This window comes from Mauremys reevesii, linkage group 1 (genome assembly GCF_016161935.1).
Source record: "Mauremys reevesii isolate NIE-2019 linkage group 1, ASM1616193v1, whole genome shotgun sequence".
NCBI lineage: Eukaryota > Metazoa > Chordata > Testudines > Geoemydidae > Mauremys > Mauremys reevesii.
Genome location: NC_052623.1, coordinates 235578967 through 235589620, shown reverse-complemented (window position 1 = coordinate 235589620; position 10654 = coordinate 235578967). Strand labels below are relative to the sequence as shown.

The 10654-nt window shown below is 41.1% G+C and overlaps 1 long non-coding RNA gene across 1 annotated transcript; it reads right to left on the bottom strand.

Annotated features, from left to right (window-relative positions):
- Window positions 1-1296: 1296 nt before the first annotated feature.
- On the bottom strand, window positions 1297-10343 carry LOC120374943. Its single transcript, XR_005586371.1, has 3 exons — window positions 10083-10343; window positions 5539-5580; window positions 1297-1785 (listed from the first exon to the last, which is right to left on the bottom strand). It is a non-coding gene; the product is annotated as an uncharacterized LOC120374943 (long non-coding RNA).
- Window positions 10344-10654: the final 311 nt, after the last annotated feature.

The following is a 10654-nucleotide window of genomic DNA, read 5'->3' as shown; positions in this document are numbered from 1 at the left end:
CAGTTTGTCTCAGAGGGAATTTAGTTCCATAAAAAGGCAAGAACCACAGTGCCTTGGTCATTTGATAGCAAACAAAGCAACAACTTAAGGGTGGATGGTACGTTCAGACTTCTGATTTGGATGCAGAGTGGGTGCATGTGTTGCCGCACCCCCAAGACACTGGGAGAAGTTTCTTCATCTCTAGCCTGCTTCTTGCTTGCTTATATATACCTGGTCCTGGAAATTTCCACTACATGCATCCGATGAAGTGGGTATTCACCCACAAAAGCTCATGCTCCAATACGTCTGTTAGTCTATAAGGTGCCACAAGACTCTTTGCTGCTTTTACAGATCCAGACTAACATGGCTACCCCTCTGATACTATCTTCATAGTGAGGTTCTTAGCTGTAGAGGGTAAATACAGACTACAAACTAATAGCACAGCATCGAGAAGATTACTCCATGATCTCATCTCATGGGGAAATATCCTAAGCACCTGACTCCCAGAACACACTTCTCATTGCCAGAGTTCTGCTCAGCATTACACAAGAGATATGTTCCTTTTTTAGATCTGCTATATAGCAGAAATGTCTCCCTTTAAGTGGGCAGAGCCACACCAAGTAAATATTTCATTGAAGTTTTACAAACCAGATGCTATGATGGCATATACATTCACAATTCTAGCCATGCAATTATTAATTTTTCATATGCTCTTAAAATGTAATTAATAAAGCTCTGCTTCTTCCCAGACCACAGAAGGCATTTGTTTCATGATTTAAAACATCCGTTATATTTAAAACCTAGGAAGAGGCCAGCTGGTGACAAAACTCTTCACTTCTACAGTCTTGCAATCAACTCAGTATATCTGGTAATGCAGACCTTCAAAGCCAAACCCAGGCTGATGTTACAGAGATATTGGTAGGTAAATAAATTAGCATGTTTGGCTTTAAAGGCAACCGGGGTTTGTATGGGCTCAACCCTGCATGCTGTTGAGCAATGCCTGGAAGTGTAAAGTGACCTCACCTCACACTGAAGCCCAAAGGGTGTTGAAGGCTCTTAACACCTACAAGAGTTGCTCAGCATCTTGTGCTTCAGGGCCCTCTATGATATACTGCTTAAGGCCCCGAGCCTCCAGTAAGCTCTGCACAGAGGGTCCCCTATGTCCAGGTGGACCTCAGTGCAGGATCAGAGCTTATATCAGGAACCAAACTGCACTATGATTAGAGATGGCTTCACACTAGAAACTAAAATCCATCTAGTCCACCTCCTGAAATATTGTTGGGAGAATGAGCACATTCAAATCCCTCCTAAGTCAGAGGGGCAGGACAGAAGAGCCTGCTGGAATGGGCTGTACATCAGCTAGTGATGGTAGAGCTGCTGAGCTGGGGCTACCATAACAGCTGGGATACTCTCAGCTGACTGGGGAGGCCCTTTGGGGACAGCTACAGGGAAGGCATGAGAGGGAAGTCCATGCTGAGGCAGCTTGCTTTGCTGAGGAAGCTAGTGGAGCTGCGGTCTCAGCTGAGCATCGATTTGTGCTTGGCTGGAAGGCTGAGGAGAAATCTGGGTCAACACCAGATGCTGGCCAGAGAATGGGGGTGAAAACAGTGACTGTGGAGGCACCTGGAACCTGAGAGAGGGTCCAGTCCAGGGTCAAATTCAAACCCAGAAGAGGTCTCTGTGCTGATATCTGATTTGCAAATGTTGGCCATGATATGTGTACGTTTCACTCTCCTTGAGCGCTCAGCATCTGCTGGAACACCAAGTGGCACATCGGTCCACAAGGGGTAGCACAGGAAACAGAAGCTGTTCAGAAAACAAGACAGACAAATAGTTTGTTTTTGTTTTTATAAAAAGATGAGAGAATCTTTTCTTTATCATAAACCTGACCTTTTCCACAACTAACAAAGGGGAAATAAATTGTAAAACAAAATTTAAATTCCCTATGCCTTTAGGCTGGAATTTTCAAAAGCATCTATGAGAATTTAATGCTCAAAATTCATAGAATTTCAACAGGAGCTGGGTTGCCGTGTGTGTGTGTGTGTGTGGATTCCATTGTCTATCAAACATTGTTTTGGTGGGGAGAAGGGCAGGAAATTGGGTTTTTGACTAACGAAACCCACCAAAAAACAAACAGAAAAAAATTGTGGAACTAACATGATGTTTACCGCCATCATACAGTTCACTCTGCTTCTGTGTTCTACCCCGTCCCCATCCCTGTGTCCATCTTGTCTTTTTAGACTGTATGCTCCTGGTCTATGACTGTCTCCTAGGGGACTACTGTAATATAAATAATAAAATAATAATAATAAATAAATAACTTTTCAGAAAGTGTCTGTTTACTTTTTTTTGCCTGAAAACCAAAAATCGTCTGAAATTGATTTTTTTTTGGCCAATTTTTTTTTTTTAATTTCATACATATTTTCCATGAGGGCTCCACTCCTGAGTTCTGTATCACTGACCTCCTGTGTGACCTTGTGGAATTCCCTCGCCACTCTACCTCAATTTGTCTATCTATGCACAATGTTTAGCTCCCTCACTGGAGTGCTGTGAAGTTTCCTTAATGAATATTTGTGAAGAACTTTGAGACTCTTAAATGAAGTAGAATGATTACAGAACACATTTAATTCTTGGAAACAAAGTAAAATACAAGTCTCCAAAAATATAACAATACTGGGAGCTGGAACACCACAACACATAATACAAGGTTTTAAGAGGTAGAGCAGTAAGCATAGTTAATAATATGGTAACTGCTTGCATATAGTTTAGCTCAAATAAATTTGTTATGGCTTGTCAAACTTGGATAACAATGGAGAAACATGTCACTAACACACACGATTATGGCACTGATCTGCTTAACTCAGCTCGAGAACTAAAGTCTAACAATCCAGTGATTTGAAATTCATAATGGACGGGGAGGGAGCAGGGGCAGAAATATGCATCTAGGCCACATCAGGGAGCATGTGACTGGAATAATTTTCTTATCTAAAAAAAATCAGGGGGAGGCTTTATAATTTTGGGTCTAATTGGATAAGAAAGAGAATACTAAAACCTCCAGACCTTTACAGGAGAAAACAATAATCAGTTCTGGATGATCTTGGAATTACAAAAGGCTAGAGCAGGTGGGAAAGAGCTATGCCAATACAGTAGTAAAATCTTTCTAACTATCGGGTTATTTAAGCACTAGAAGAGGTTACTTAAGGAGGTTGTGGAATTATGAGTGCAGCTGGGGGGCAGGGTGGAGGGGCTGGACTACATGACCTCTTGAAATCGCTTCCAGCCCTACTTTTCTATGATATTTGCAATTACATTACCTAAAAGAAGTTTTAGGTTGGCTACTCCCCCCTACATTTGGTTTAGTCATCTCAGAAAGAATAAGTGAAATACTCCATTAATGGTTCAGTTAGAAGACTTAGATCATTCTTTTTCCTGTGGGAGAAGGGAGCACCCACTGATCTCGTGACCAGCCTTCTCTGGTCACAACCAGGACGTGGGAGCAGGAATTCGGAGTCAGGCCTGGTCCAATACCAGGAGGTCAGAGTCCAAGACAGGCCAGAGGGCAAACTGGGAATCAGGTGTCAGGAGGCAGGCAGGGTCAGGCTACCAGGAGATCAGCTGCAGGCAGTTGGGCACAGGTATCACAGGGGAAGCAGTCCAAAGCAGAGGGAACCCAGTTGCATGGACAACTAACTACCCGTTCCGGTGCTGGGTTTACACAGAAGCTGTGAACCAATCAGGAGGATCCTCAGCATTCTGTCAGCTGGATTCCAGGACAGGAGTCCTCTGTCAGAGTTGTTCCTATTCTGACAACCATGAGCGGCAGGTATCATAGGCAGGGGTAGGCTGTGCCTTCCCAAACAGCCTAGCGTGGTGCCGCCCACACTCTGCCTCCAGGCCAGGCCCCCTCCTGTGGTTCCCAATCCCAGAGTGCTCTGCCTTGACTGGCCCAGGCTGGCAGGCCAAATATCATTGACCATATAGGGCAAATACCATTGATTAGTTTCAGTTCAAGTTGTGGGCACCTGAAACCTACAATCAATGTTTATGTCAAACATATGTGCAAACATTCGTACTGTAATTATAAGCCCATCTCTTGCTCCCACTGCAGTCAACACTAGGGCTGGTTGGAAAATAGTCTTTATTTTCATTGCAAATTTTGACTTTTCATTGAAAAAAAATGAAAAGGCCCAAATGAAAAAATGTTCTTTTTTTTTGATGCAACTGCAAACTGAAGCATTTTCAGCTCAAAACAAAAAACGTTTTGGTTTTTGGTTCTCCAACCAAAAAGAAAAAAAGTGATCAGACACTTTCTGTGAAAATTTCCATTTTATAGAAATCCCAATTTTCCTCTGAAAAATTTTTCAGCTGAAATTTTTTCACCAACCCTCGTCAACAGGGATTTTGTCACTGAAGTCAATGAAGAGGAAGATTGGGTCCCTAATTCATCCAGGGTTAGGAATAGGTTTACGGCCAGTGTAGGGGGCACCATGTATCTACACTGGGAAGGAGTTGTGACTCAGAATATTACCGTCCCTTCCTTGTATTCTATTACTGGCCTTGACAAGCAGCTTACTTGCAACTAGCCAACAGCTAGGGTGGCTGGAGGAGATCGGAGGCTAGGCCCATTCCCTATAAATCTATGCCCACTTGTACAGGGCAGAAGGGGAAGTAGAAGCCCTGCTGAGTCTGTCTCCCTGTTCAAAGACTGGCAAAACAGGTAACAGAAGCAGGGGAAGAAGGGAGGAGTAGAGCTGGTCAGAAAATGGCAGGTTTTTTTCACAGAAAATTTCTTTGAATTGAACAAAATTTCATTTTTATCAAAAATTTCCTGTGATTTTTTTTTAACTTTTTGGCAAAAAAATTGGAATTTTTCAGCTGAAAACCAAAAAAAAAAAAAAAAATCTGTTCAGAAAAGCTGTAGGGTGCCCTATGGGAGTTGTAGTGCATCGTGCTCTATTCTCCTCTACAGGCCAGGCTCACCAGCCAGAATACATCTCCCATGATGCACCATGGTCAGGGATTCCCATGATGCCCCACAACAGGAAAAGTCAAAAATTTCTGCAAAAAGTGGGCACTTTTCATGAAAAATTTTATGTAGTTGAAACCCCAATTTTCCATAGAAAAGCAATCGACAGAAAATTTCTGACCCACACTGAGGGGGAGTCTTATGCTTCCCTAAGCCCCCCACCACGACACATAGGAAAATGACCACAATTAAATGATGTACACAACAATTAGGTGGTATTCAGATAAAAGTATGAAAAAGTGTAATAAATGTTTCAATAGGTAGCTAGATAAAATGGGAGCAAAGGACTTTGTATGTCTTCAAATAATCCTGTCCTGTGACTCACAGAACTATATACATTTCCCTGTCCACAACTTTGCAACAACACTTAATTCCTAGGACAGAGGTGTTTTACAACACTCACAGAAAATCCAGTCCTCCCAGTGGCAGCTTTTCAGGGGAGGAAGGATAGGTGCCTACCCTCTTTGGAAGCTGATACATTATGATCATTACTCACTAAATTGACTATTCGCAACTTTACTGGTCAGTCTTACCTGCAGATTTTCAGATGCCACCAGCCTCCCTGAGTCTTCTGTCTAAAAATACAAAAGCACAAGAGTACTTACAAATCAATAGATTTTTGTTTCTTTTTTGCTAAACATTTGGCTGTATGTAACCCAGCTTCTGATTTCTTCCTGTCTGAGGGCTGCAAGATCAAACCCTGTGCATACACCAGATCTTGCTTTTTACCTATAAGAACAGATCTGCCAACAAAAAAAAGTTGTGCATTCTGCTTTACAGTAAGGTTATTTGCATGGAGATTGTGAATTAAATAAGCATTAAAGATTGACTCATCCTTTACATTAAGGTTGGATATTTTGGTCACATAGCTGAGCAGACAGGGGATTCGGGAATTGAGCTCAAGATCAAAGCTTGCTAAAAATGTAGCTTGCCTAGGATAGTAACCAAAGTCTAAATTTCAATCCTGCTGAGAAAAGAAAAAGGTGTGATTTGGAAGTTGTACATTCTATTCTACAGCAGTGAAACGGTTAATTAAAAAAAATTGAGAGGCACAATGGAGAGGCACAGAGGCATAAATCTGAAGGTTAAATTTGTATTGGCTTTGCTCCTCCTTCCCATAGGAGCACAGATGGTGAAAACCTTAAAGCTATCCCTGCCATTATCATGAAATAAATGAATTATCAGGTTTCTCCCTCACAAAGCTATCTGTGGAAGGAGGCTTCCTACTCATATCATGAGCAAGATCATTTAAATAAAGAACTCCTGCTAATACTGATTTAAAAAGAGGAAAGAAAACATTCAGATGTTTAAAGGAACTGGATCACCCTTTGTACTTTAAAACAACAGATTCCACACAATTCCCCAAGCTGTTGCAGCCATGCAAACCCACTAGATATCTAAAGTGATTCAAAGCTCTCGCCCTCAGCTTTTGATTTGAAGATCTTTGTTTGTTGTTGGCTGCAAAAGATGCATCCCTGAGAAGTGGGGTTCCTAGAGGGAAGATATTGAAGAAGAGATAGGTTTCAGAATGAGGGATACTGAAAAACTAGATTAGACAAAGCACTAAAAATGCTTTGTAGGGAAAAATCCTCTGAAAGTCAAATTATCCCTCAGAAAAGATTAAATCTACTCCAATTTAGAGGGCCTGGGCATGTCTTTATACCTTTATATATGTCTTTATATCCCACTTGAGGGCTAGTCTACATATGGAGTTATTCACACACTACCTTCAAATGTAGACAAACCCTAAGGCCCTGACATACTTTGGGAAAGCATCCCAAATTGGGAAAGCATTTCACCACTTAAAGTCTATAGAATTTAAACGTGCTTAAAGTTAAGCACATGCTTGAGTGCTTTCCTGAATCTGGGACGAAATTCCTGTTCCTACACAACTGAAGGCAATAGGAGTTTTGACCCTGAATTCAGTGGGAACAGGAGCAGCCTGTAAGGGCCAGATTCTGTGGTCTTTATTCAAGTAAAACTCCCATTTGATCCTAAGGGAGTAAATGAGGCATAAGATCTTGCATGAGTCATCTGTACTAGCATGAAATTCACACTAACTTGCCCAGTAATTTATCTAAGCATTAAAAAATCACAAGACAGACCCCCAAAGCACAATTTAAAAAAATAATACATTTTGGATTCTTTATTAATCTTCTGGTTTCTGAATTTTTAGGGGTCACATTTTCAAGCTTTTCTCTGAAACCAAGAACACTGGATTTTTTTAATTTAATTTTATTTATTTTTTTTCTAAATGAAAGTTGAGATTCTCATGTAATCACTGAGACTCCAGGAGCAGAGACTTTAAGAAAAATATAAAATTAGGCAAGACTCACAATAAAACTGTGAGAGTTGACAATTCCATTCTCCCCAGTGTTATTACTGTGAATAATTGTAAATTCATTGCCACTACGTTGTAGGCATGTAGATGGAATCCTATCCCGTTTCCTAGAAATCAGTTACAAATTTAGTCCCGGAATCTAATATCTGAAATCAATGGGGTCTGAAGTGGGTTCAACAGCAGGATCAGAGCTTTAGTTGTCAGTGAGAAAGATCAGAATCTAAAGAAATGCAATTGTTTCAGAAAAAGGATTTGTTTAAAAAAGATTTATTTTTCTTCAATCAATCCGTGTGTAGGCCTTTTGTCTTTTTAATTGCCATAATATAATTTGGACAATATTAGTCATGCTCTCTTCAAAAATACAAACAGGGAAATTAGAAGGGTACTGAAGCATTCAGATGTAAGTGATATCATTAACAAATAGCAGAAATACGTTCAGAGGAGAATTAACAGCTATTTGCTCTCGCCAAAAAAGTTTGCTGAAATCATGAAATACTTCCTTTGAGTTATGAGTTTAGTAATTTGCTTTGAATTATTTGTATAGATAAAAATAAACGATTGCATAATTCAGTTAGGTTTTTTATTGTTGAGCTCTACCAAGTCATTATACAGCTGTCCCTTGCAGCACAGCAATTGTGGCATTTTCAGGCAACTGTATCACCAATTTGTGGTGCTATCACAAAAAAGCCAAAGGCTCAGATCCTCAAAGGCATTTAGGACCCTAATTCCCATTGAAATCAGCTAAATCCTTTTGTGGATCTGAGCCAGAGTTCCCCATACTGGAAGGAGTACCAGCAATAGCTAAAGTAGGTCAGTGGAGAAGAACAAGCTGGCAAATTCTAGTGGCCATCGCAAAGCATCAAGTGTGTAGATGATAGAGGCACCGGCGGTGCTGATGGGTATTGGTTATTGGTGGCCTTCTCACCATTTTGAGGTCATGGGAGCCTTACAAGGGGAGAAGCCCTGAGCAAGAGCTTCATCCCTGATCAAAAATGCAGAATGAGAAGCTAATCTCCACCATTGGGACTCCTACTGGAGAGAGAAAGAAGGACTCTGCCTCTGTGCTAACCCCTACATGCAAATGGTGGGGAACCTTAGAGGTACAAGCTCTCCTACAACACTCAGAGAAACCTGACATGCCAGTTGGCAAACTACTGCTGATGTGCTAATAAAGAGAAAAGCACTACATCATTTAGCAGCTTTAATGAGCGGAGTTGGAAAAGAAGTACGGAGAGCTTGGCTGACAGCACAGGAACAACAGGGAGACATTTGGAGCTTTGGGAAGAATATCAACATGTGGGGGAAAGCACCGTGTGGGGTAAAACTATTAGAGGCTAAAGAACAACACCAGGAACAGGGAAAAACAGATTTCTCTGAACGGCAGAGAAGGAGATCTCTGACCATGACCAAGCAAGGATTAAAGTGATGCACAGCATCTTTCATGTCCAACGTGCCTTAGATTTAACTTGCTTGAAGAAAGAATGTTTTAAATTGAGACAATTAGAGATGATAATGGAGAAGAGCCACAGATTCCACATGAAGCCTACTAGGGATTTAACTATAACCGAAGTATTTTACATGGCACTCTGATACTATGGTGATGGGCAGCAGTGCAACCTCCCCCTCAAATAAATAAGTAGATGTAATCAATATTAGGTAAGAAAGTGTGTGTGGGGGTTAAGTTCACTTTAAAATTAAAAAGTAAAAAAAAAAGAAAAAATAAATATATCAATGGCTTAGTCCTAATTCTAGCTAAATGCCTTCAAAATAGCTGAACTTTGACTGGAATGGGTGGACCAGCACTTGGAAACAATCAAACCAGAAAAGATTGCATATGAAATAGGCTGATGATTTTCATTAGGGCTGGTCAAGCAGCAGAAAAAATCTGGCAAATATATTATCTGATGACTTTCACCGGTACTTGCAAAATAATTTATCCTCTGAATAGCACTCAACCAGATATAGAGCTGGTTGAATACCACAAAATTTACTGAATAATATATTTGTTGAATCCTATTTGGCCACTGCTATTTATCATCAGCATGTCTTGCCCTGCATGGTTTTATGTTTGCTGTTTAAACTGTTTGCACCTCCTGATCTGTTGCTAACAAATACTTTCCCAAGCTTTTAAGTGTTACAGACAAACTGTTTTCACCATTCTCACCTACTGGGCCTGCTCTGTCGGCAGCCTCTGACTGGAACTGTTTTCCCTTTTACTTCAAAATTCATTGGAGAATATTCCTAGCATCCCTCCATGGCAAGGCATAAAGCCTTTGAGCCATTTACAACAAATCTACTCCATTTGCAAGTCAACTCCCATTGACTTCAGTGAGGCCAGGATTTCATCAAGTTGGTAATGAAGGATGATAGTTTTGAGGTTAAAGACCAGGAGAACTGAGAATCAGGAGACACTTGGGCTCTAGTTCTGGCTATGACACAGATTAACAGGGTGACCTTGGGCACGTCATTTAATCTCTGTGCCTCAGTGTCCCACCTGTAAAATGAGGAGGATACTACTTCCCTACCTAATGGAGGGTAATATGAGCGCTAATTCATTACTGTTTGTCAAGAACTTTGAAAACCTTGATGGAAAGGTCAGTGAGGAAGCAGGGTGTGCTATATTTTCAGTGTGCAGGTGGCAGCCAGCTTTATATCTCCATTTCATCTGACCTAGAAGATGGAGTTTATGATGTTGGTATTGACCAATAAAGTTCTAGATGGCCTGGGCTTGCCTACCTGATAGGTCATCTCTCTCCTTGTCCCTCACACGTTGCCACAGCTGTCATCAGCAGAGGTGCTCAAAGTAGAGTCTGTTCACAAAGACTGCCAACTGCTCTCTCTGGGGACTCTTTGGCTCTGTGAGGTCTAAAATGGCCTGATTTTACAGACCGTCAGGGCACCCTGTAAAGGCCAAATACAGGAGAGGGGTTTTAGGGATCAGGGTGGTGTTTGGGAGGCAGTGAGTGAGTCTGCTGCTTCAATATATTGAGAGGTAAGTTAATTTATCTTATTGGGCCATGCTGCTGGATGGCTTTCTGATATGGACTGTGAGTTTAACAACAATCGTCTGTGTTCCTAGAATCTAAAATCTTAATAAGTATATGCAGAATGTTAGTATTTATTCTGATGATTAATTATGAAGTAAGTTTGAAGACCCAGTGGAAGTTACTGGGTTGCAGAAGTGCCCCTTTCAGGCCCGGTCAGAGGGACTTAAGCACGTGCGTAACTTTAAGCACCGTAGCAGTCCCATTAACTTCAGGTCTCAGGGTCCCTGAATTAAGGCCTCATTGATGTGCAGCAATACATGT